At 32.5% G+C, this 25,580-nt stretch overlaps 1 pseudogene; it reads right to left on the minus strand.

The window, feature by feature from the left end:
- LOC107030234 overlaps window positions 1-25,580 on the minus strand; it is an 84,773-nt pseudogene that overhangs the window by 7,605 nt on the left and 51,588 nt on the right.

Here is a 25,580-nt window from a genome sequence, read left to right on the forward strand (position 1 = left end):
TATATATATATATATATATATATGTATGTATGTATAGATATGTATATATGTATATATGTATATATATGTATATATGTATATATATAGGTTCAAAATATATAATATCACTTGTTAAGTGAACATTTATAACATGAAAGGGTTCATGAAAATTACTGGATCAATAAAATTATAGATCGACTCAATTGCAGTCATTGACACAATTTCGCAATCCTTTGATAATTCAATTCGACCCGTTGATGTTTGGTAAGGTAGAACTTGATTTGAAAATTTTGTTCCATAAATCTCACGATGAATAAAACAGCTCCTATCACTTGATGAATCTACCCAAAATGGATCATTCATTTAGCAATGTTTAACCATTTCATTCATAGAAGCAACCACATTCTCAAAAATTATTGTTTGTTTCCTGCTATCATGATGACATTCATCATGCTCTAGTGGTGATGGAGACATTATTGAATGTGCATGAACGTAATTATTATTATTATAATTGTTTTCTTGACGAAGAGGAGGATATCTAATGGGAGAGCCACATATGTCTTAGTTCAGAAAACTTCCATCAGATAAATTTGAAGATGATTAAAGAGTCGATCTTTATGGTGCCAAATTTGAACCCATCACGAAACACCTTCCAACAAGACTTGAGATGAGATTTGATATTTCATACTGCAAAAATATTTTGTTAAGTTAATTTACTTACAATAGGTATGTATCTAAACTAATTATGATTTGAGAATCTAAAAAGGATAAGAAGTGTATAATTTGCTATTATTGTATGTATTTATTTTTTTCAATCAATTAATTGATTGCGAGATCAAGATGATCTCTCTTGTCAATGGAGGGTGCAACTCATAATTGTGGGGAAGAAACAAATCCAATATATAAACATCATGAACTAGGCATTTGTAGGTGCTTAATACATTTAACCCTCGTGTAAATCCCATCAAAAAGAGAATCACTTCCTATTGGGATATTTATACCAGACTCAAACCTAAGACCCTTCGTTAAGGATAGATGAATCTTATCCATACCATCACGACCCTTGGTAGTAGGCTTCTAATGGTTAATTGTTGTATTTGTAATATTATGGATCTATATATAATGTTTATTTAAATTTTAGTAATTCTTTACATGTATCTATGCCTCGTGTAAAAAATTCGAGATTCAAATGAACTCGGTACTTTTATGATCTGCATCCACCTCAATATATATATCTCTAAGGTGTAATATATATGTGTATATATATACACACACGACTAAGATTTCAATAAATATAATAAATCTGACTCCTTCATTTTATATTATAATGCCTTAAAATCTTGATTAATCCATCGAGTTCAAACCATGAACTTGCCTCATCTTTTGTTATATATAAGTAAGTCTTTTATAGACCAATAAATAAAGTAACATAAAAAATAAAATCAACAAAAACAAATAGGATAAATAGAAGTTTTACCTGTTCTGTCAACAATTGATTTTTCGTTTTCATATTTTCTAAATTACGTTCCCTTTCTTCTTTTCCAATGGGCAGTCCATCACATTTTGGGCACATAATATTAATCATTGCCTCTTTCATTGCCTTATTTTCACAAAGAAATCTTTCCTTTTCTTTTCGAAGAGAATTGTTAATGGATCTCTCATTTTGAGTCTGATGAAATATATATAAAAAAAATTAATCACATGTGGAATAACAATAGAAACTCAATATAACATATAGATAATTAAAATTATTGTACAATTAATCCTTATGTTAAATTTTTGAATATACACAAAATAGGGATCAATAGTGAAAATTCCAATAAATTGAAGATTTATGAATTGATCAAGATATTACTTGTATCAAAATTAGAATATTATAATAATTGAAGCACCAAAAATGCTACTTAGTCTTTTTTCTAATGCTTGAAAAATATTTTTTTTCATCCACCTTTGCTTACCATCCTAATTTTGAATCACATACACTTTCTTCCTCGTATAAAATATATATATATTATAAATATTCTTTACATAGGGTGAAAAAATAATCCTTGAAAATTTAATTGACTCAACTTTCCCAAATTTAACTAGAAGTCCTGAACCACATATTATCTGCATAATTACTACTACCCAAAGCTCCCATGACTAAAAACTTTTCTATCATATCCAGAGCACTGGTCATATTCAAAGTGGACCCTCCAAAGACTAACTTAATCGTTATCATCCTATCATTGATCCTGCTTACCTCAATCACTTCCACCCTAAGCTCACAATCTGCTAGGATGCCTACTTTATTCCTAATCCTTACACCTTTCGAGTACCACAACTTATACTTGTCCATATCACGTGCCTTCTATCCTACTCATTTGATCTCATGGATACAAGTTATCCTTCTCTTTTAGAGAATCTTCACTACCTCTATGAATTTTTCATGAAAGACCACACTCTTAGCCTACATGTGATAAATATAGTCATGTTAAAAAAGGAAATTATATTGTTTGATATTGAATGAATAATGATAAAAAATTTAAGAACAATAATTTTTGGGTAGAAGGTGAAAAATTGGGTTGTGGTCTATTTTAAGCCAAACCCAACCCAAATAATTTATTAATCCGCTCATTTATTTATGGGAAAATTACATAGGATGGCAAACATTCCTATGTAATTAGTTAATAAGGGTATATTTTAATTTATTTACGGTCAGTAAATACATTTTTAATTTTTTTTGCCATAATTAATGGGACCACTATCTATTTGTATACAGAATAAAAATAGTCATCCAAAGATTTTTACATAATTTTATTTAAAATTTAATTTATCTCTCCTATTCTCATTCCATATATATTTCCTAAAATTACTCTTCCCTTCTAATTTGAATTTCCATTGAAAATTTTTTGACCTTCTCTCTCCGATGTTCTTCCACTTTTCGTAGGTGATCGCCAAATTCATGGCTTTCAATATTTTTTTTCTTGATTCCTTCTATAACAATTGTATATGTAGTATGATTGTTAGTTTTTTCATATTTTTTTAAAAAAATCTTTATTACTTATCAGATTACAAGTCTTTCAAAATCAGAATAGATGATTTCTATCCATGTATGAGGATTACGAGACGTATGTCATTGCATGTCAATGTTGTTGATAATCCACCTTCGTTTCAATTGGGTTAACTCAGGATTCTGGGTTAATGTAGGGTCTATGGCAAAACATAAACAAATTTAAGTTGAACAATCTATTGAAGAATTAAGATCCATGAAAAAAAATGACCCAATGACAATTCATAAAGTCATCAACAACGCGAAATCTAGCGGCATTAAAATTGTTGAAGGTGGAAGCAAGAGAAAAGTCATAAACATTGATTCAGAAGAGATTGAATCTGCCTAATTAGAACTGGACAAATCTGAAGAATATTGGGAACATCAGATATTGTAATTTATATACAAATTACAAAGTTATGTATATAGTGGTTTGTATATTAAGTTAATGTATACAAAGTATTATGAAACAGTTCTTAATTGTATATTCTATTAGTTGTATACCAATTACTAAAGTTAGGTATATAGTGGGTTGTATATTAAGGTAACATATACAAAGTCATATGAGGCAATAACTATTTGTATACAATTATTTAATTTTGTATAAAGAAATTTGTTCAAATCACTCTATAATATTATAATACATTATACAAATTCATCATATATACAAAAAATTATGAACTTAATAAAATATTGTATGTATAAACGTTACACCCTCAAATATAGAAACATATTTCAAGCTTACTATATATACAATTAACAAATGAATATTATATACAATCAGTTTGATCAATAATATTTAAAAAAAACAAAAAAACATGAAAATCACAGATGCACATATATAACTATAATATATATACCAAAATTATTGTACATTATACAAACTCCTAGAATTATACAAAAGAAAAATATAGGAACATAATAAAATATTGTATACAAACAGATTACCCAAAATAAATTAAAAGAATATATGATGGTCATATACAGTTTAAAACACAAAATGAATTACACACAAATATTGTATAAAAATTATATACAATTTCGCAAATATATACAATATAATCAATTTTTATATAAATATATCTATGTGTGTGTGTGTGTTTCATAGATTTATCTAAAAAAAATTAAAAAAGTATTTGATTTTGAACTGTTATTGTCTTTCTATAGCTTTAGAATTCTTTTTTGGGGGAAATATTTGATTTTGAATGTTTTGCTTAAATCATGGGATTATGTGAATTTATTGTTAGCATCTTTTGTGCTACTGTTACCATTTATTGAAAAATAATTTTTTGTATAAATTTAATCTGAAAACACGTTTTATACAAATTTAGAGTCACCTATCAAACTAAACTATACCCATGGAATGCAATTATGTAAACTATACCCATTGAATGTAATTTCATAACATCCGTTTGCCATATATGAAATTTTCCCTTTATTTATACAAACTATTTTGACTAGCCTCGACTTTGTTCAATTGGTCCATTTAACATTGTAAGATTTCCTTAATTCATCAAATAATTTTGTAAAGGAAAAACATTAGTTCTGAGTTGCAAAATCAAATTTTTCTGACTTTATATTCGCAAAACATAGTAGGCATTCAATTTTTTTGTCCATTTTACAATTCCTTACTAATTGTGGAACTTGCTAGGGAGTTCATGTACTTTTAATAATTAACATGATTCTACAATTGATTTTATTGAGAAACCAATTAATTGACTTGGAGGTTAGATGATGAAAATAATTTAAATGAAAAGATATTTCTTTAATAAAATCCATATATTAACGAGGCAAAGAACATACTTTCAAATCTATTGATGAATTCAACATGAAGAATCAAATGAGTGATTTAGGAAAACTATACATATATATATATATATATATATTCAAAAGAGAAATCATCAATAATGGAATTGATTGTACGTGGCGAGGGAAGAGGGGAGGGGGTTAATAGTGAAAGTAAATAACTTGATTATTAAGAGGAAGAAATTATCTTATTCATTCACACATTCTAACAACATCACCAAATTTAAAGAAACAATTTACCAATAGATTCACTGCTTTCCATTAAATCGATTCAACTTTTATCATCACTTTTTCTAGAATTTTGAAAATTTTAATGAAAAAAAATATTAATTTGTTATTGTGTGTAAACAACAAAAAGACCACCACCAACAATAATAATATCCAATGATTTACGTACAATTGACAATATATAAAAGTACTAAATAATCGGAAGTACCTTTATTTGAGTCCTCCTCTTTTGGAACCAAAACTTGACCTGCTTATGGTCAAGCCCTGCTTCCCTACCCAATTATTTTTGTTGATCGTCATCTGAATGCGGACATTTCTTGAAGAATCTTCATTCAAAAATTCACGAAAAAACATTATTGATATTTTTTTAAAAAATAAATCTAAAATGAAAATAATAAAAAAACGTCATAAAAAACATTACAGATTAGCAAGTATTTCTCCATCATTAATGAGGTCTTAAGTTCAAGCATTGGAACTAAAGCTTTGGTAAGGAACATTTAACCCTAAAATGGGACTTGATTCCCCACTTGAATTTGATTTTTCGGGCCCTAGATCAAGTACCAGATACTTACCAAAGATTAAGGAGTAGTAAGTACTGTTTTATCCTTAACTAGAGGCCTCGTGCTGAGTCATGGGACAAGAGTTGTCACCATCGATTACCAGAGGTTTATCCCCCCAAAGTGAGACTTTCTAATGCAAATCTGAACAAAGCAGATTCTAAATGGGACTTTTCAATGCAAATCTAGATTAGTCGGTCCCTAAAGTGAATTTTTTTATGTGATCTACATTAGTTGGGTCCTAAAATGAGATATCTCAGCACAAAGTTAAGTTAATCACACCTCAAAAGGGGTATCCAACATAATGGGAAATAAACTGTTCGTTCTTATGGTGAAAAAAGTAAGAAAGAAATTGATATTAAATGAACTTATCTTCTTATGCTAAAAGTCATTTATGAATAATCAAGAATAAATCAGTTCATTTATAAAGATGTATATACATAAAAAATTAATCATCAAAATAAACTATTTTAAAATCATTTTAGAAACTCAATTAAAAAAAAATTATGTGAAATCAAAAGTACAAATCTTTTTTTAATATAATGGACATGTGGAGAACAAAAAATACACAAAAAGAAAATCAATAAAAAGAATATCAATTGAACATATTAAATTGCATGTGATTTCATGCAATTTTTTCGCATTCTCTTTCTTGTATACCATATTTATTTATTTATTTCATTAACATAATTTTGCTAATATTCTAAAATTAAAGTAGAATTCACCGTTGAGTAATATTATAGACTTGTGTTTTCCCATTTTTTCAATCATATGTCTGAATGTTATGATGAAAATTGACATAACACTACATATTAATTTTTTTTTAGTTTACTATGCTGATATTTCCTATCCTAGTAATGATATCAACTCTTTCAAACAGACCCAAAGTGAAGACAAGAAGTCTGAATGTGTTTTGTTTTTTTCTCATATAAGATTTGGTTTGATATTAGTAGATATGGTATGTAATTTATAAATTTTATATTAAATTGCTAGTTAATTCCTTAAATGGACATTTGAGAACAATATTTTAGTTCAATTCACATAATTATTTTTCTAATAGTAAAATCACAATTTTTTAAACCATCTTTTAAATATTTAATCTAATATCTACCAAACTCGATCAAAAGAGGATAGACTAGACTTGACCCCAAAAGAATTAAGGAAAAATGGCATGGTGTACCTTTCAAATTCAAAATTTAGAGTCGATATATCATTTGTTACAAAAGTGACTCATATACACTCCTATTATTAAATAAATAGCTCAAACATATCATATATGTCTAATGGAAGTGAAAATTAATTAAATTTATTTTATGTTTTCAATATATTATTAAAAATAAAATCTATATAGGTATATTTGATCTGTATTAAAAGTTAAGAGGTATATTAGATTATTTCCCAAAGTTAAGAGGTACATTTGATCTTTCTTAACTATGAGTTTTTTTTCTAACTTCTTTAATTCAACGAATAATTCAATTTTAATATCTTAATGATCAAATTTATTTCTATACTCATCTTCTTGTAAAATTTATCATAGATTCACCTCCCCCTTTTAGTTTTTTTGGAAATACAGACAAAATGACTTACAATGTAGCCTCAAAACAACAATTTTAAATTATTTTGTTCTTTTTGCATTCACGTTGCTTTATTTTTATTTGTCACATTAACAATTAAAGGGAAAAGGATCGGATATAACCCTCAACTTTATTATTTATAGTTAATATATCCCTTGTTGCAAAAGTCACTCACATATACTCTTACCGTTACACAAATAACTCAGATATTACACTTTTGCGAAGTTAAGGGATACATTAGAATGGAGTGATAGGGTAAAACGTTTAGAGAAAAATTTAGTGTCATTAAAAAAATGGAAGTATTTAAACAATATGGAAGATCTCTGATGAATAGACAATTTTAGGCTCATTTTAAGCTTCTAGTATACCAAAAGTAATGTTCTCAATATCCATTTACAACTTATTCTGTTCAAATGTATTTGTATTTCAGTTATGGTACTGTAAGCATGGATATAAAAGAGATCAAAAGTAGCCAAAGAACTTAAAGAAATATGCAAAGTCGACAGTGAGCATCACCCCAGTTGACTCGGAACATCACCGAAGGTTACAATTCTTAACCCTCAAGTTCATCTAAGTTTGGAAATATCTGGGAAAGTTGGCGTATCGTCAAAGTGATTCGGCGATGGTCATTGATGTCGTTGAATGTAACAGGAACCTGAAAGAAAAATTATAGTTGGAATGTCTGAGTGGCGATGAACTCTACCATTTAGCGTATGACCCCACCTACTTGATTGTCCCACTTTAGTTAAGTTAAATAACACTTTAATGATCCATCCCGATCAATGGTGAAATGGGTTGAAAGCTTTATAGATAGTGACTCAAAATTTTTAGTTTAGGTCAACCTGTGAAGGAATCTGGACTAGGTGCCTCGGTTTGCTAAAAGTATTCTTGTAGCCAAGACAATAAGGAACCCGTAGGTCTTAAAAAGTGATTGTAGTTGTATGTATTGACTTGACTTACTATGATGTAGTCAATTGTTACACTTATATCTTTGACTGACCGTATAATCCTACTAGTGATTCGTGTATTGATATTGTACATGTTCTTTTCTTGTTAAGTGCAAGACATGTTCTAGCTGACAGGAGACCTTACTTAAGAGACATTTGACATCAAAGCCAAGGGTGAGATACTCTTTCAAGTTTTCACTGATTCTTCTATCATTTCTGTATATTCTTACATTCGACTAGTAGATTATGTTTTCTATGTTTTTAGTATTGCATCCCCATTATTGATTATATTAGAGTTTTAGTACTAGCACTTTCAATTCTTAAGACTTTATTCTGCATGAACGTTTTGACTATTAATTGAGTTTATTCAGTTCCTTAGTTGATTTTAAAATTATTTTCTTGATATTTATTTGATGTCTTGGTTTTAGAAATTACATGTTGGTTTAATTTTGGGTTAGTAGTTGGCTCTCCCTGTTAGGTACTAGATCGATTATAATATTTCCGAATCTTCATCAGTATTAGAATAATTCACGAGGCATGAAGACTTTAAATCTTACTTCTTACCTCCGATACTAACATTTTCGAGATTTGGAAAGTAGAGTATGTCGCTAAAACACTGAACATCCGAAATTGTAAATATACAGTAAAATGCATTAAGAGAATCATTGATAGAGTGTCGTTAAAAGATCTGTAAAATGTGTTTATAAAAAAGAAGAAAAACCATTTATCATTAGATGTGAAAATATATTAGTTGAATTTAAAAAAGAGAAATAAGTATTTCTAATAAGTTTTCATTGATTGTCTCAAATTGCTTCCAGTGTTGAGTTGCTTGAGTGGTGGGAGAGAAGGAGCGTAACATAATGAAAAGAAAGCGTGAAAGAATCCTTTTTATTTTTGGTAAACCAAGTAAGAATCCTAAACAAAATTGTATAATTAATTTAGAGTCCAAGTTACCATATAATACCCTTTTAATTATTTTTATTTAAATATTAACAATATGTGCATATATTAATAGGAAAAAAATAAATATTTCTAAAAATGAGGTGATTGTGTATTTTTCTTGGGTGGATAAGAATTAAACTCTTATGAAATTGGACACTTTTAAATGAACTTTAAGATCCACAAATACCTAAAACGAAAACCATCACACCAAAATATTAATAAAGACTCTATATTACATTAAATAATTTTTATTTTTATTTTTATGGAGCATTATTATATCACAAAACACACATAACAGCTTTAGGTAGATTTTGGAGGAAGATTTCAATCAAAACAATGGAAAATATGTTTTTAAAAATCCATAAAAAGCCAATATATTGTAACGACCCGAACCGTTGTTATTAGAGAAGAGCAAAATTCGTAAAATTTCTGCTCATTATCCCGTTACAGCGGGACATGTGCCATTGGTGCACCACCGTTGTAGCGGGATCAGCGAGGCAGAATCTGAGTTTACGAGAAATCCTTATTTTTTCATCTTTTCAAAATATCCTAATAAGTTGTAAATTACCCTAGATTCCCAAGAAAAAATTATTTTAAGTTGGGAACGTAAGGAGACGGATTTTTCTAGCATGGGGATGGTGGAAGCTCGCGAAATCTTGACCAAATTCACCATAGCAAATCGGGAAAAACAAGAAACAAAATCAAAAACTCCATATAAATTGCTTGGAGCTCAGGTAGATTGGGTTTTTATGTGGAGTAGTTATAAGTTCATGCTTACCATGTTATATATGAATTTAACAGTATGAGGTATGTTTAGACCTTTGTGCAACGAGTAAATTCTATGGAAAGTTGCTATAATTCAATGCTTATGGGTTAGTGTTGTGTTGAGATAGTAAATTGGTCGAGGTTCTTATTCGTGTTCTTGGCTACAATTAGTCAGGGTAACAAAATTATGTCATGAAGAACTAGCATTTGGACTTGTGTAATACTATAAGGAGAAATAGAGGGAACCATATGTAATTAAGTATGTGACTAGGGGATGTCTGTGATGGTGTGATATACACATGTTTCGCTTTGTTGTGATACTTGTATATGTATGAATGTTGCAACAATGGTCTTAGATGTTCAAAAAAGATATATGAATATCGATATGATGAAATCATGACTTGAATGTATGATCTTGATGTGTTATTGTGATGTGTGATTTAGATCGGCTGCCACGTTCGGCACTCTAACTTGGATTGGAAAACAACATTCCGACATACTAACTAGGATCGGCTGCCACATCCCAGCACTCTAAATAGGATTGGTTGCATACTAATAATTTGAATTTGGGTCCCATGAGAGGGCCAACTACTTGTGATAAAATGTATGCGGTGAAATATGTTATGCTCAATTTCGTGAGGTGTGTATATGTAGTATAGATGTTGTTAGTTTATTTAAGTTATGATCTATTTGGAACCTTACGAGAAATTCGTAGACACCGTTATGTATCTTGCAGACGTGGACGAGTTGCCCGAAGTGTGGTAGTGTTATTTGTAGTATACAATGTGATAAGTATATAATGTGATAAGTATATTTATGATCTAGTGAAAACTTAAGTATGATAGTGTTACTTGAAATATTGCAGTAGATTCAACCAAAAAAAAAATAGAATAATCATGATAAAAATTTAAGTGGGAAATTAGTATTAATTAAATAGCAGTAGAATATCAAGATCTACAGTTTTAGGCAATTCATAAGAAAAATTAATCCTTCAAAAGAGAGTAAGAGACTATAACTATTTTTTTTTAATTTAACACTAAGGTGATAACATTGAAATCTCATTTAAAGCTTCTAGGGCAACTTTACTCTTCATCAATCATTATTTTGTGTACTCGATATTATTTACTAACTCTTCGTTCTGTAAACAAAAAAAAGACAAAGAAAATGTATTTATATATATATATATATATGATATATGGTATACACAATGTTAAATTTAATATATATGATGAGATGAAAACTAACCTCTTCAACCTGTTGGTCAACCTCCTTGATAGTTTTTCTTCATAAAAGGTTAAGCAAGTAGATATACTCCTCCTTTCAATTAACATTGTGTATTTCATGCAGAGTAATGAATGTTGAAGCATACTTGCCTTATTTTCTATTTCCTTTAAATCTCTTTAGAAAATTGTAAGCAATATAAGAAAAATTCTTGATGAATGTAAACTATATACAATTTGACGTAGAAATAGTTTAACCATCCATACAAAATATGTGTTTAGTGATTGTAAAAATAAGATAAATTATATTTAATAATATATACATAAAAATAAAATATTGATGCACTATTAATGGATGTTATTATTAGTTATGAGCAGGACGAGGAAAGAAAATAAAAAAGAAACTTACTTGTTAAGTGCCTCATGTATCTCGAATTTTCTAAAAATGGTAAGGAATATAAAAAATTCATGAACATATGAAGTAAATAAGAGGTTACGACCCAAAACCCATCCTGATTGACACATACACTTACAAATCGGTGGGAGAACCACTATTACTATCCAACTAAAATAATTATTCTAAAACAAAGACATTAAAGTTATGGAAGCAAGTAAAATGACAAAAAATGAAGTTCCATTACTAAACAAAGATTTAATAACTAACATATGCGGAACATAAACCTAGAACCTGAAAGTGAATGTACCAAAATTCCGATAACAAATTCTAAACAAGGAATTTCTAATGAACTATTCAACTAACTAAACATAGTGGTCCATGTTCGAAATTGGTGGACATGGACGAAAGAGAAATTAATGGTTCCCCGGAAGAAGCAGCTCACCCTTGAAGTCGATGCAATATTCTCCAATCTCCTAAGTGAGGTCTGTTAATAGCCGCTTGAAGATGCCTTGTACTCAAAAAAAATAAGAGCAAGTATAGAATCAGTACACAAATACCATGTACTGTTAAGATCACATGATTATCTACCTAGTGCAATATAATTAAGTCGACTAACATAATACTCACATGCATATATATCAATACAAACAACATAATCAATATGACGATTCGACAACACATTTAACATGCTTAACACAACATTGGTCCTCTTACGAAACCCAAACCCAAACAATTAGTTTGTCAAAACATGGCAAGCTGATCCCAAGTATGCTGGAACGTGGCAATCCAATCCAAAGTTATTCCAGAACGTGGTAGTTTGATCCAAAGTTAGCTTGCTGGAACGTGGCAATCTGATCCTCAATCATATATCACAATCACAATCACAAGTACATCATCAAGATCGTATATTTACATTATGATTTCATAACTACCTCTTTTGTCTATCACTATTACAACAAGTGTGATAAATTTTGCACCATTCATATACATGCAAGTATTATCATTAAGAAAGAACATGCATACACCACACAATCATGAAATCACAACCATCACCTACCTTTTCAGATTCATTCCGCTTGTTCTTGGTCTACAAATAATCACAATAACATGAGAATCAACAAACAATCTCTAATTACCCAGAATACTAACAATTCTATGAACCCTAAATCAAACCCGTGATCCCAAATAGTCAAATTAAGGTTAGTTACACCATAGAATCTATCAAGAAACCCTTTCCCATCAACATTGATCCATTCTATTATGTTCTAATGATCGAAAAGTGAATATGGGGAGTGAGAAGCTTACCATTAGTTTCAAGAATGGTGAAGAACGAGTTGGAAGAGCCTAGGGATTGTGTCTTATCTCTAAAAGTTAAAAAGTGCCAAATAATGTCGTTTTGGGGTTTTATTTATGAATTTATTCGCGACTGTCGCGCTACAGCGGTATCCTTCCCGCTTTAGCGGCACCACTACAGCGAAACGTTTTGAACAGTGAGCTCAGCTCTTGTTGGAAAAATCCCAAAAAATCTTACAATTTCATTCCCGCCTCGTCCGCTACAGAGGTGTATATTGTATAAATCCCGCTGCAGCGGCAGGATTCGAGGCAGAAATTTGAGAAAATTTTGATTCTCCCTTTTTTAACACATGTTAACTCACTAAGCTCAGAAGATACCCTTAACTCTAAGATTAATTCTCGGATATCTATTTACCCAAATTCAATTTCGTAAAGTACTGCAGATTCATTAATAAGTTATCTAACTAATCATGAAATCTAATTCATATTTATTCTACCCGATTGCTACCAGATTTCCCTACACTTTGATGACGCCGATATCTTCCAAATATGGACAAGGTTGGGAAAATTCTAATACTACGAAAAAGTTTTTCAGGCTCCGATTTTTCCCTCATTGACATATTTATAATGACGGAATACTTTAGTTATATATGATTAACCTATATAAAATAACATTCTAAAGAAAAACTCACTTGATGAAAAGTTCCTATAGTGAACTAAACCCGTTCTTAAAGAAGCCATTGAAACAAAAGAGAAAATTAAGAATCAAAATAGTATTCTTATCATTCATATGTCTTGTTTATCATGAGAGGATCAATCCCATTAAATAGTTGGATACCATAATGTTTTTGCCAAAAGTGTCACGACCCAATCCACCGGGCTTTGAGGGCCCCTACTCTAACACCTAAGAAAGAGAACCCTCATACCCCAAAGGTTAAACATGCAGAAAATTAATGAAAAACATATATAATAGAGATAAAAAGATCTTTATAATTAGAATCTTTTTCAACAAACTAGACTTGTAAATAGTTAAGAACCCCAAGGATCTAGTCTAAACAGGCACAAGAGCTACTAAGGATACAATGGACAATAAAATACTTGACACAACTCCCACCAAGCGGAAGAACAATTAATAAGAAGTTTCTGGAGATTCTTTGTCTTCACCTAAGGAAACATCAATGAATCCTTCAACCAGAGTATGTCAAAAGACATAGCAAGAGTAGTATCACTACAAACACATGTACTGGTAAGCATCACAGGTTAACCCGACACCCACTACATAATGTAAGAAACCAACTACTCCCTCCGTTTCAAAAAGAATTTCCCTATTTCCTTTTTAGTTTTTTTTAAAAAGAATGACACCTTTCCTTTTTTTGGCAACACTTTAACTTTAACTTTCCACATGACATGTTTAACACCACAATATTAAAGGGAATTTGGTACATTTGACATAAATTTAGTTTAGAACCACAATATTAAAAAGCCTTATTTCTTTTCTTAAACTCCGTTCCAGGTCAAACTAGGCCGTCCTTTTTGAAACGTGAGGGAGAAGTAAGAATAATAAAATAAACCTTTCGCTTCTCCACCTAACCCTTTCATTGCATTACCCCCCTCCCCAATCACACTGTCATTCTAACTAGTGACTTATTATTTACCACCCATTTATCAAATTCTAGATCAGGGCTTAACCATTCTAAACACATAGTCAACCCCCAATTACCCTCACTTTCAATTTAACTAGTTACTCACGTCATATCCTTGCCTTGTAATAATAACCCACCTTTGTCACATAAGTCATTAGACTAACTTTCCTCATACTAATCCCCATCTGCACTTCTCCAAGTAGAATCAACCTAATATATTTTATCGGATGTACTATCACTACTCTCACCATTTCCTCCTCACAACAGACGAACTACAATTTGTTATAACCTTAGTATGACCAATGCCACACAATTTGTACAAGCGTACTTCAAGAATATACTATAATGACAACAAGCACCTCACACACACTTATCATGAATTCATCGATTATGAATTATGGAGCAACATACCGTTTTCCAATATCACTTATCAATAAATATAAATACAATCCTCATGTTAGAAACATAGCATAATTTAATAGTTCTCTCTTGGAAGCTAAGACCGAAGAGTTAGCTTGCCAGAACGTGGCAGTCCGATTCCATTGTTATTTTGCCGAAATATGGCAGTTGATTCTATGTTTATTCTGGAATGTGACAACCAATGCCATATTTATGTCGAAATATGGCAACCAATCCCATTGTTAGTGTGGTGGCACGTGACGGTCGATCCCATGTTTATGCCGGAAACGTGGAAACAATTTCTGTATTTATGTTGAAACGTGGCAACCCATCCAAGTTAGTTTTGCTGGAGCGTGGCAATTTGATCTGAATCACACATCACAATCACAAATACAAGTACATCATCAAGATCATACATTTACATCATGATTTCATGGAAATCATCATCCATCTATCATATTTACAACAAGCGTAATCAATATTGCAATATTAATGCATATAGAAGTATCATAATGAAGCAAGAAAAAAAACATCACATAATCACAACCATCACTACGATTTGCTCCTCAATTCCTAACATAGAAATATACAAGCTCAGTACTAGTTCTTTATTGGGGTTCGTTATTAGGGTATAATCCTAATCCACGAAAGGATCATCAATTTTATAACTTCAATAGTTTGAATATGGCATACACCCATAATCATATTCCACTTTATCAGATATCCTTGTTGTTGAAGCAATTCTATTCAAGGAGGAAATTCTTAAAGCCTTGACAAGTCATCGAAATCTCGTCTTAAGCATTAACCCAATTACGTTGAACTAGAGCAATTTCCTATGGAATCGACTCTGTGCATGAAGATCTATACATAACCCACATTTTTGATTGTATACATTACATGTAAGCACAAATTTACAACTACTCACTTCATGAAACTTAGTCCCTACCTAGACACAAAGCGATTTTACTGGGTTTGTGACTTTGGTTCCAGCTTTTCCAGATTTGATACGGTGGTTTGGCCAAGAATTAGCAAGATTTAACCATCCTCATGATAGAAATCTCCTTCTTCTTCCTTCCCAAGCGTATAACAATTTTTTTGAGGTTTTAGGGTAATTTACAATTTTTCTAGGTATTCTAGGAAGAAGGAGAAAATAGGATTTCTGTAATTACAATCTCCCCAATCTTTCTGTAGCTATAACGATCCACAAGAAGTAAGAGCACTCTCAAGTCGCCACACGGCGTATTCGACCTCGCGGAGGGCAAATACAAGCCCTTGGACATCATTCATTGCATAAACATGTATGAGAAGTAGTGCGTAATTAAAACTTTTCACAAACATCGTACAAACCTACCTCTAAACACTATTATTAACCATTTCAAGACTTTAAAACCTCTTGACACACATGTAAGGCTCTAGCTTTACCTAGTTCATGTTTAGGGGGGATGTTACATTCTCCCCCACTTGGACAACATTCGTCTTTGAATGATACTTGCTACACTTTAAACACTATCAAGAGATAAGGAATCAAGAATAGAAGCTTATAACCATACCACACAACATATTATAAATACAGATAAAGGAACATCAACTCCACATTACAAGAGACTCAAAACACAAGAAGAAATAGGCACAATCTCTAAAACTCATCATGCATTAAGACTCAACCTTTACACATCATATACGAGAAGATTAATTACCCACATATTATCATGCTTATATTAATAATATCTATAACATTATAAACATTTTTTTATGAAAGCACAATTTAGCTAAATTCTCAAGTTCCTTACAGTGAACTATGAAATTCTTTACAGTGAAGTATGCTTACTAACACACTAATGCAATGTTTAACTTCTGGTATTTGGACGGGGATCTTAGATTCTAGGATCCCCTAGACGTAGTCGGCTTCGTCCTTTGAGAGGACTTAGACAATACCTTAACATTCGTCATAACATATTATAGGTCAAAAATGCAAAAGAATTAAAACTTGTCTTACATACATACATCGAGAGGTTTACATAGACCTCTCACATACTATTTATATGGGATTACATAGACTCCTCGCATAAAAAGCTTACATAGGCTTCTCGCATAGGAAGCTTACACAGGCTTCTCGTTTAACCAACATAACAAATATACATAAGGTAGTCTAATAAGATCATCTCACATAAAACCATCTAAACGAGTACAATTATTGGACGTAGCCAATATAAAGTCAATATGCCATTATAGCATTACATCAATGTTTCAAATGATTAAAGAATGAACAATGTCTTTATGAAAATACAACTTCAAAGCTAGAATGTCTAAAAGGTAACTTACCAGAACATGAACAACATCTTACTAATACCATATAGGCATGAATAACTGCAAAATAACATTATGCAACTCATTTATGTATAAGAGTTAATAACATTACAACATGTACAAGTCTATTACTCACAACCCCTTTACAAGGCCTACAAGTGTAATGGTCAAATAAATTCCCATTACCCCACACAACAAAGTAAACAAAATAAAGAATCACAAGCAATGACTAACTTCATATAACATATAATTATGAGTAGTCATCACCATAGATAGCAATATAGACCAATAATATGTTCATAAGTAAAACTAACATCACATAAAATCATCACATGTGGAGTCCTCATACATATTATATTTTTATCATAAGTACATTAGAACAACCTCCTAGGTTTTCCCTTAAGGCAAACTAGTGCAATGTATAGGTAAAGTCCCATATCTCTACCCATACTAAGGACGACTTCTTAAGTCACCCTAGTTAGTGTCCATTTACATTACTTTATTCATTTTACATTTGGGAACAATTTCCTTAACCAACATAGACCATGTGAGCTAAACATGGAATCTGGTGTCATGGAACCTTACCCCGAAAGAATGTGGTTTAATTTCCAAGGAAGTACCAAAACATTAACATAGCAGTCTAGGTGGATCCACTAGCTAGTATTCCTATGGGATAAACATAGTTCAAGAACTAGGAGACATAATAGAGACCCTCTTTTTACACATTGCATTATAATCTCCATCTCATGAGTACAATAGTGAACCTACCTTCTCACATAGGGAAGGGACACATCTCACATCAAGTTCGCTCGGTGCTAAGCTAAAGTTCCTTTTTGAAATGCCTTTAAGATTTTCTTAATAATCATATCTTAGTTTTAGGTCACAGGAGAATAACCCATTGTATATCATAATCAGTAGTTCATTAGATATTTCATGATTACTTCCATTCATAAAGACCTTTTATAGGTGAGATCAACGTATCACATTCATAATATAGTAAGACACACAAGTGAATCACATTCATCCTTGTATCTTCATACCTCCAACATGATCTGACAATTCACATAGTCAAGACATTTCATCAAATTAATCATGCCATCACCTTCCTAATCTAATCATACACAACACTTAAAGTGAACATCAATAACAAGTATAACCCATCGTATTTGAAGTGAAGACTTTCAAGATCACAATATATTACCAAGTAGCCTCCATAGCCTTCATCAAGAATATCCCCATCAATTAATCATAATTATCTAATAACTCACTTAATATCATAATAATATAGTAAATTGAACAATAACATAACCAATTCTAACCACCCTAATCATCTTCATAATCAATTCATAACTAGGGTTAGGGTAAAGTGTCAAATCGATAGATTCCATCATAAACTAAGTCAAGGATCAAGAACTAAAAATATTAACATATAAAAAGTTGTATTATAAAATTAATTATAAAAGGAAATCAACATCAAAACCAATTGTAAGGAAAATCACGAAATTGGAAAGAAACCATGTTTTTGATAGCTTTTGAAATCTATTTGTAAGATCCTTTTGGGTAAAAGAGTAGCAAGAATGAAGAGCTTACATAAATTAACAATCCTTTAAGACTAATGTAGAGGAAGTTTAATTCTTTCATTCCTAATGCACTTTGAACCTTGGTCTTCAATGGTCTTCTTTGGGGAGACAAAAAAAGAGAAGGAGAAGGATTTTGAGTTTGGGAATTGAAGAGGGTGTTGGGTTAGTTTGATGAGGGTTAGAACTTTTATAGTACCTTAACTAACTAAGATAAACACCCCCTAACCCTCCAACAAACTAATTAAACTACTTAACTATAAACTTGATTGTAAAAGATAGACCCAATCGACAACTCCCCAACCTACAGACCGTAGGTCCATAGACAACCCATGATGGCAATTCATTGATGATTTCAGAGACCGTTTTAGAGGATTTTAGGGAAAATTAATAAGTTTTTAAATATGAAGATATCGACGGAGTTTTGACAAATTGGCGGCTCGTCATTTGACTAGTCGATTGCACACTGTCAAAAGCAGCTTTTTTTTAAATTGAAGGGTCCACTCCAAGGACACCTAGGGTGGTCCTTGAGGAGTTGTACCCGGATGTTTCGAACCTAAACACAGTCTAATACATGTTTAACACCTTCCTACCAATTTTCATTAAATTTTGACTCTTAAAACCCCATAAAACATGCCAAGCCACACTAACCTCTATTTCACTAGTCTCTGGACGTCGTGGCTGTCTGACTCTAAAACCTCCTAATTGATTTATATACATTATTGTAGACCTATTAACAGTGTTTGAAGCCTTAGTTTAACATGTGAGTCTCTAGACCAAGTCATGGACTTTCAGAGTGTTACATTATCCCCACTTAAGAACATTCGTCCCTGAATGACTCTAAATTATTTTGTAAGGAAGGATAGACTCAATACTAGCAGTGCAACCAATCAACATATAATTAACATTAATCACAACTCAAAGGAGTATATCATATATCCATTCAATATATAAACATGGCATTACATATATCAGTAAAATCACATGTCACACTACATAATAGCTTAACTTTCATAACTTATTGAGGAACTACCTTCTCAAACTCTAGTCATGAGCTCAAAATGACACCAAAGAGTTACCATGCTATTTTTCTCAAGACAACATCAAAAGACAAAAAATTTAAAGAAAAAAAAAACATATTTTACATTAGTGCAAGTTAACACCAAAGCCTTTTTCATGAAAACTCCTTTTGACATAAACTTTTACCAAAATATGGACATAATTAGTGAAAAATCCAATTCATAAATAGTCATTATTTTAATTATTAGTAGGAACTACTAACCTTAATTAGGAAAAATATGAGAATAAACGGACTTCATGTCAGCCTCGGCCTCCCATTTTGCTCCTTTAACTAGGTGGTTTCTCCATAATACTTTTACAGAGGCCACCTCTTTGTTCCTCATCCTCCTAAATTTTCGATGAAGGATCTCCATCAGAACCTCTTCATAGGAAAGTATACATCCACACCCAACCCTTTAATAAAAAGAATGAGCCCGGATCACCTAAACACTTTTTAAGCACGGAAATATGAAATATCGGTTAAGCAAAAGCTAACTAGGTAATTTAAATTCATTGGCAACCTTTCTGACTCGTTAAAAAACCTCATAGGGACCCACGTAACAGGGACTCAACATCTTCTTACCGAATCTCATCACCCCTTTCATAAGTGAGTCTTTCAAGTAAACCCTATAACTCTCTTCAAATTCAAGGTCTTCTCTCCTATTGTTGGCATAGGATTTTTGCCAACTATAAGCTGTTTTAAAACTATCCCTTATCAACCGGACTTTATTAATAGCCTCTAAGATCATCTCGGACCAAATAGTGAAGGCTCACCAACCTCAAACCCCCCGATCGGAGATCTACATCTCCTTATATAAAGTGATTCAAATTGAGCCATAAAAATACTCGTATGATAGCTATTGTTATAAGAGAACTCAATAACTTCCCTGTAAGTAAATAACACAAGCTCTTAGCATATCCTCCGAGGTTTGGATAGTACACTCCGCTTGGCCATCCGTATGAGGATGAAATGCGGTGCTTAACTTTACTTGAGTACCCAACCCCTTTTGGACGGACCTCCAAAATCGAGAAGTTAATTGAGAACCTCTACCCAAAATGATGGACAAAGGTATCTAATGAAGGATCACTAACGCATCAATGTAGATTGTTGCATAATCCTCCGCCGAGAAAGTAGACTTAACAGGAATAAAGTGGGCAAATTTGGTCAACCTATCCACAAACACCCATATTGAGTCATATTGACTTAGTGTCCGAGAAAAACCCATTAAAAAGCCTATATTAACGTGTTCTCATTTCCAAGTCGTAACTTGCATCTCTTGAAGTAAGCCACCCAACTTTTGATGCTTAGACTTTACTTGTTTGAAATTTGGACACTTAGGAATAAATTCCTCTATGTCCCTCTTCAAACCATCACACCAATAAAGCTCTCTAAGGTCACGATAGATTTTTGTGGCACCCGACTGGATAGAATATCGGAAACCATGAGCCTCCTCCAAAATTTGATTTCTCAAATCATCAACATCCGGTACACACCACCTATTTTGGTACGTAAGAACACCATTCCCCTCCTTCAAAGAATGACTCATTAAGCTTACCAAGCATCGATTTCTTAAAATCCATCAATGATGAGTCAAGGGGATGTTTAGACTTCACCTCAACCACCAATGACGATTCGGAGTTATGATGGTACATGAAACCACAATTTGGAGAATCTTCTAGGCGAACACCCAATCTAGACAACCTATGAACATATCTCACTAGGTATTTCTTAGATTATTCCACATGAGACACACTACCCATGGTCATATGACTCAAAGAATCTGCAACCACATTGGCCTTTCCGGGGTGGTAGAGAACACTCATGTCATAGTCCTTCAACAATTTCAACTATCTTCTTTGTCGGAGATTCAACTCCTCTATAGTAAACACATATTGAAGACTCTTTTGGTCGGTAAAGACATCCACATTTACCCTTTAGAGATAGTGCCTCCATATTTTCAAGGAAAATACCACGACCGCTAATTCAAGATCATGAGTTGGTAGTTCTTTTCATGCACCTTGAGTTTTCTAGTGGAATAAGCTATCAACTTACATTGTTGCATGAGAACACAATCCAAACCTACTCGGGAAGCGCCATAATACATTACAAAGATCTTGGTACCCTCTGGTAATGTCAACACCATAGTGGAGGTAAGCTTATCATTCAACAATTGGAAGCTTTTCTCACAAGCCTCCGGCCACTCAAACTTCACACTCTTTCGGTTCAATGTATTCAAAGGAGAAGTAATGAATGAAATACCATTAACAAACCTTCTATAATACCCAGCCAAACCCAAGAAACTTTAAATATCGATTGGAGACAAATATCTAGGCCAATTTCTAACCGCTTTTGTTTTCTTTGGACCTACCTCTATACCCTCACTAGAGATAACATGACCAAGAAACACAACCAATCTCAACCAAAACTCGCACTTACTATATTTGGCCTAGAGTTGTTATTTCTTGAGGAAATGCAATTCCACCCTCAAATGGTCTATATTCTTTCCCTCATACTCTGAATGTACAAAGAATTCATCAATGAAGACAATCACAAAGGCATCAAGGTAATTTTGGAATACCCTGTTCATTAGGTCTATCAATTACGTTGACGCATTAGTTAACCCAAAAGACATCACCCTAAACTCATAGTGACCATATCTAGTTCGGAAGACCATTTTAGTAATATCTTTTTCTCTCACCCTAAGTTGGTGGTATCCCAACCTCAAATCAATTTAAGAAAAGTAGTTTTCCCCTTTGAGTTGATCAAACAAGTCGTCAATCCGAGGGAGAGGATACTTGTTCTTTATTGTATCCTTATTGAGTTGTTGGTAGTCAATACACATCTTAAGGGACCCATCCTTCTTTTTCACAAACAACATTGGAGAACCCCTTGGAGAAATACTAGGTTGAATGAAAGCCTTTGTCTAGTAAATCTTTGAGTTGAGCCTTCAACTTTTTCAATTCGGCCGGAGCCATCCGATAAGGAGGAATTGAAATGGGATTCGTATCTTGTAATAAGTCGATACCAAAATCAATTTCCCATTCGGGAGGAATTTCGGGCAAGTCATCGGAAAAAACTTTGAGAAATTTTCTTACTACGAGGACCTACTCAATAGGAGGAATTTCATAGTCTAGATCTTTGACTCTTACTATATGGTATAGGCACCCCTTAGAGATCATCGTACGAGCCTTCATACAAGAAATTAAATTTCCCCATTTCCACTCTAAGACGGGTTCATTTGGGAAATTCAACTTAACTACCCTTGTTCTACAATCTATCGAAGAAAAACAAGAATGCAACCAATCCATTCCCAAAATGACATAAAAATCAACCATATCAAGTTATACCAATTCAACATAAGTATGTCTATTGGTCAACATTACAGGACAATTTCTATACTCTTTTGGCAATTACCAATTCACCTACCGGGGTAGTAATCGAAAAATGGTTCAATTAAGACATCGGGTAATATATAAAATTTTCTAGTTACCAAAGGAGTAACATATGAAAAGGTTGCACCGGGATCAAGTAAAGTATAAACATTTATAGAGAAGACTTGTAGCATACAAGTCACCACATCGGGAGAACTCTCGTGTTCACCCCTAGAGCGGAGAGCATAAAAGCTATTCTTCCTCAGAACATCGGATCAGAATTACTTGGTTGAACATGAGCACTCCCACTCTTTTGACTCCTCACATTAGGAAAATCTCTAACTTTGTGGTCGCACTTGCCACACCCAAAGCAATTCTCCGTCCCAACTAGAAATTCACCCCAATGCTTCTTGCCACACTTTCGACAAATAGGCTTCTTGTTTGGTGAATTAGCACTCCTTACCTTTTGGGACTTAGGTTTAGACACCCTATCATCACGAGCCTTGAGGAATTTGGAAGGGGCTTGGTTGGAGAACCTCTTTTTGAATCTAGGCTTGCCTTGAATTTCCAACAATCCCTTAGAAGAGCCACCCTTAATAGCCTTTTCCCGCTTAACATCACTATTATTTATCTTTAGCCTACTCTCTTCCACTTGTTGAGCATGCATCATCAAATTAGAGATATCCATATTGTCATGAAACATATCCGCATGACATTCTTCTACTAGGAAGGTGCATACTTGGACAATTTCGTGAACTTCAAAGAGTAGTCTAGAACGCTCATACCTCCTTGACGAAGTTTGATGAATTCTTCAACCTTGGCTTCCCTCTTCTTTCTTGGGACGAATCTATCAAGAAAGGCCTTGTTGAAAATCATTCGCAGGACCCGCTCTCAAAGACCTATTATCCCTCCATTTGTAATACCCCAAAAAATGACTTAGGTGAAGCTAGAGCCTAACATGGTGAGCTTCTTGTTGCCATTGTGAGGTAGCCCTACTGGACCTTTCTTTGTTAGGGTAAATGTGATTGGGTTATGAACTTGTATGGAACCCTTTTATATGAACCTTATGTGTAAATTACTCTATGAGAAAGAAGGCTAGCACCGAGTGAGTATGGTAAGGGAAATAGTTATAGTTAAAGAATGAGACTAGATTACAAAGCATGCCCTTCATATTCCATAACCATGTGCATACATGGGATGTGTCTAAGTTCTACCATTGCTAAGTAGAACACACTCATCGAGTAGGTCAGAACTTCAGATTCCATGCTTTTCTATCATGGTCTATGTTGATTATTGACTATTCTCATCATATGGAATGCCTACTATCATTAGAGAAGTTCTATGAGGTTTAGGTGGTGGTATGACGCTATCTAGACATTGCACAATACGCTTTGAATGTGTTAAGTGGAGTTCCTAGGTCTTCTCGAAGACCATTACTTGAATGTCCTTTATGTGTTGAATGTCTCCTAAATGAACTAGTGAATGTAATGACTTCAGTAAAGAAAGTACGTTAAATGAATAAGTACATATCTAGAGTAGTTAAAGTTTGCCTCAATAAGATGTGATGGTCACTTTGTATCTTACCTAGAGAGTCTTAAGAATGACTCTAGTTAAGGAAATTGGTTGATTATGTCGACATGATCTAAACTTAGGAAGTCTTAAGGATTATTTAGGCAGTCTTGAAGAGTTCAATCATGGACATTATCTTCTTGATTTACTTAAGTAAGGCTTTTTATAGCCTTTGGTATGAGAATTTAATGTCATCTACATGTTGATGTGTTTGATGTCTTCTAATTGTGTATGTGTCTTATTATAAGTATTCTTGAGGGTCATTTAGGTATGCTTAGGGACGTTGTATGGGCGGTCTCTTTGTGTTTCTTAAGTGGGTCTTAGGATAACTTTTAGTGAGAAGACTACACGTTAAGAAGTGTCTAAGAAAAAAGTAGACAACTTCACTGTAACAGTGAATTCCTTCACTATTCAGTGAGTGGAGCTTACTGTTAAGATAGTTAAAAAATGTGTCAAATTGTTTAAATGTTATATTATGTGTTTCAAAGATGTTAAATGTTTCTATTATGATTATAATATGATTTCTAAATTAAAAGATACATATTTCTAATATAAATGATCGTTTTCATGATTTTTATGCATTATGCCATACTTAGTACATGTGGTTGTACTAATCCATGCTTTTATCTATCTCTATAATTGTTGGTAGGTGAGAAGCATTTGGGAAGTGAAGACTTGGACCGTAGCATCATTCAAGTGAAGTCGAAGTATGTTATCATTTGATTCGAGGGCATACATTTTCTTTTAGTTTATTTTAAAATTATTGTAATAGAATAAGTATTTCTATATTAGTATTGTGCATGGGCCGTGTCCCAAGTATTCTCGTGACTTATGTATAATGAGATTCAAACTTACTATTTCCTATGACTTTATATGAAAGAGTTTTGAAAAAATATGATATGTTTTGTGAAAAAT

Source organism: Solanum pennellii, chromosome 9, assembly GCF_001406875.1.
Source record: "Solanum pennellii chromosome 9, SPENNV200".
In the NCBI taxonomy this organism is placed as follows: Eukaryota; Viridiplantae; Streptophyta; class Magnoliopsida; order Solanales; family Solanaceae; genus Solanum; species Solanum pennellii.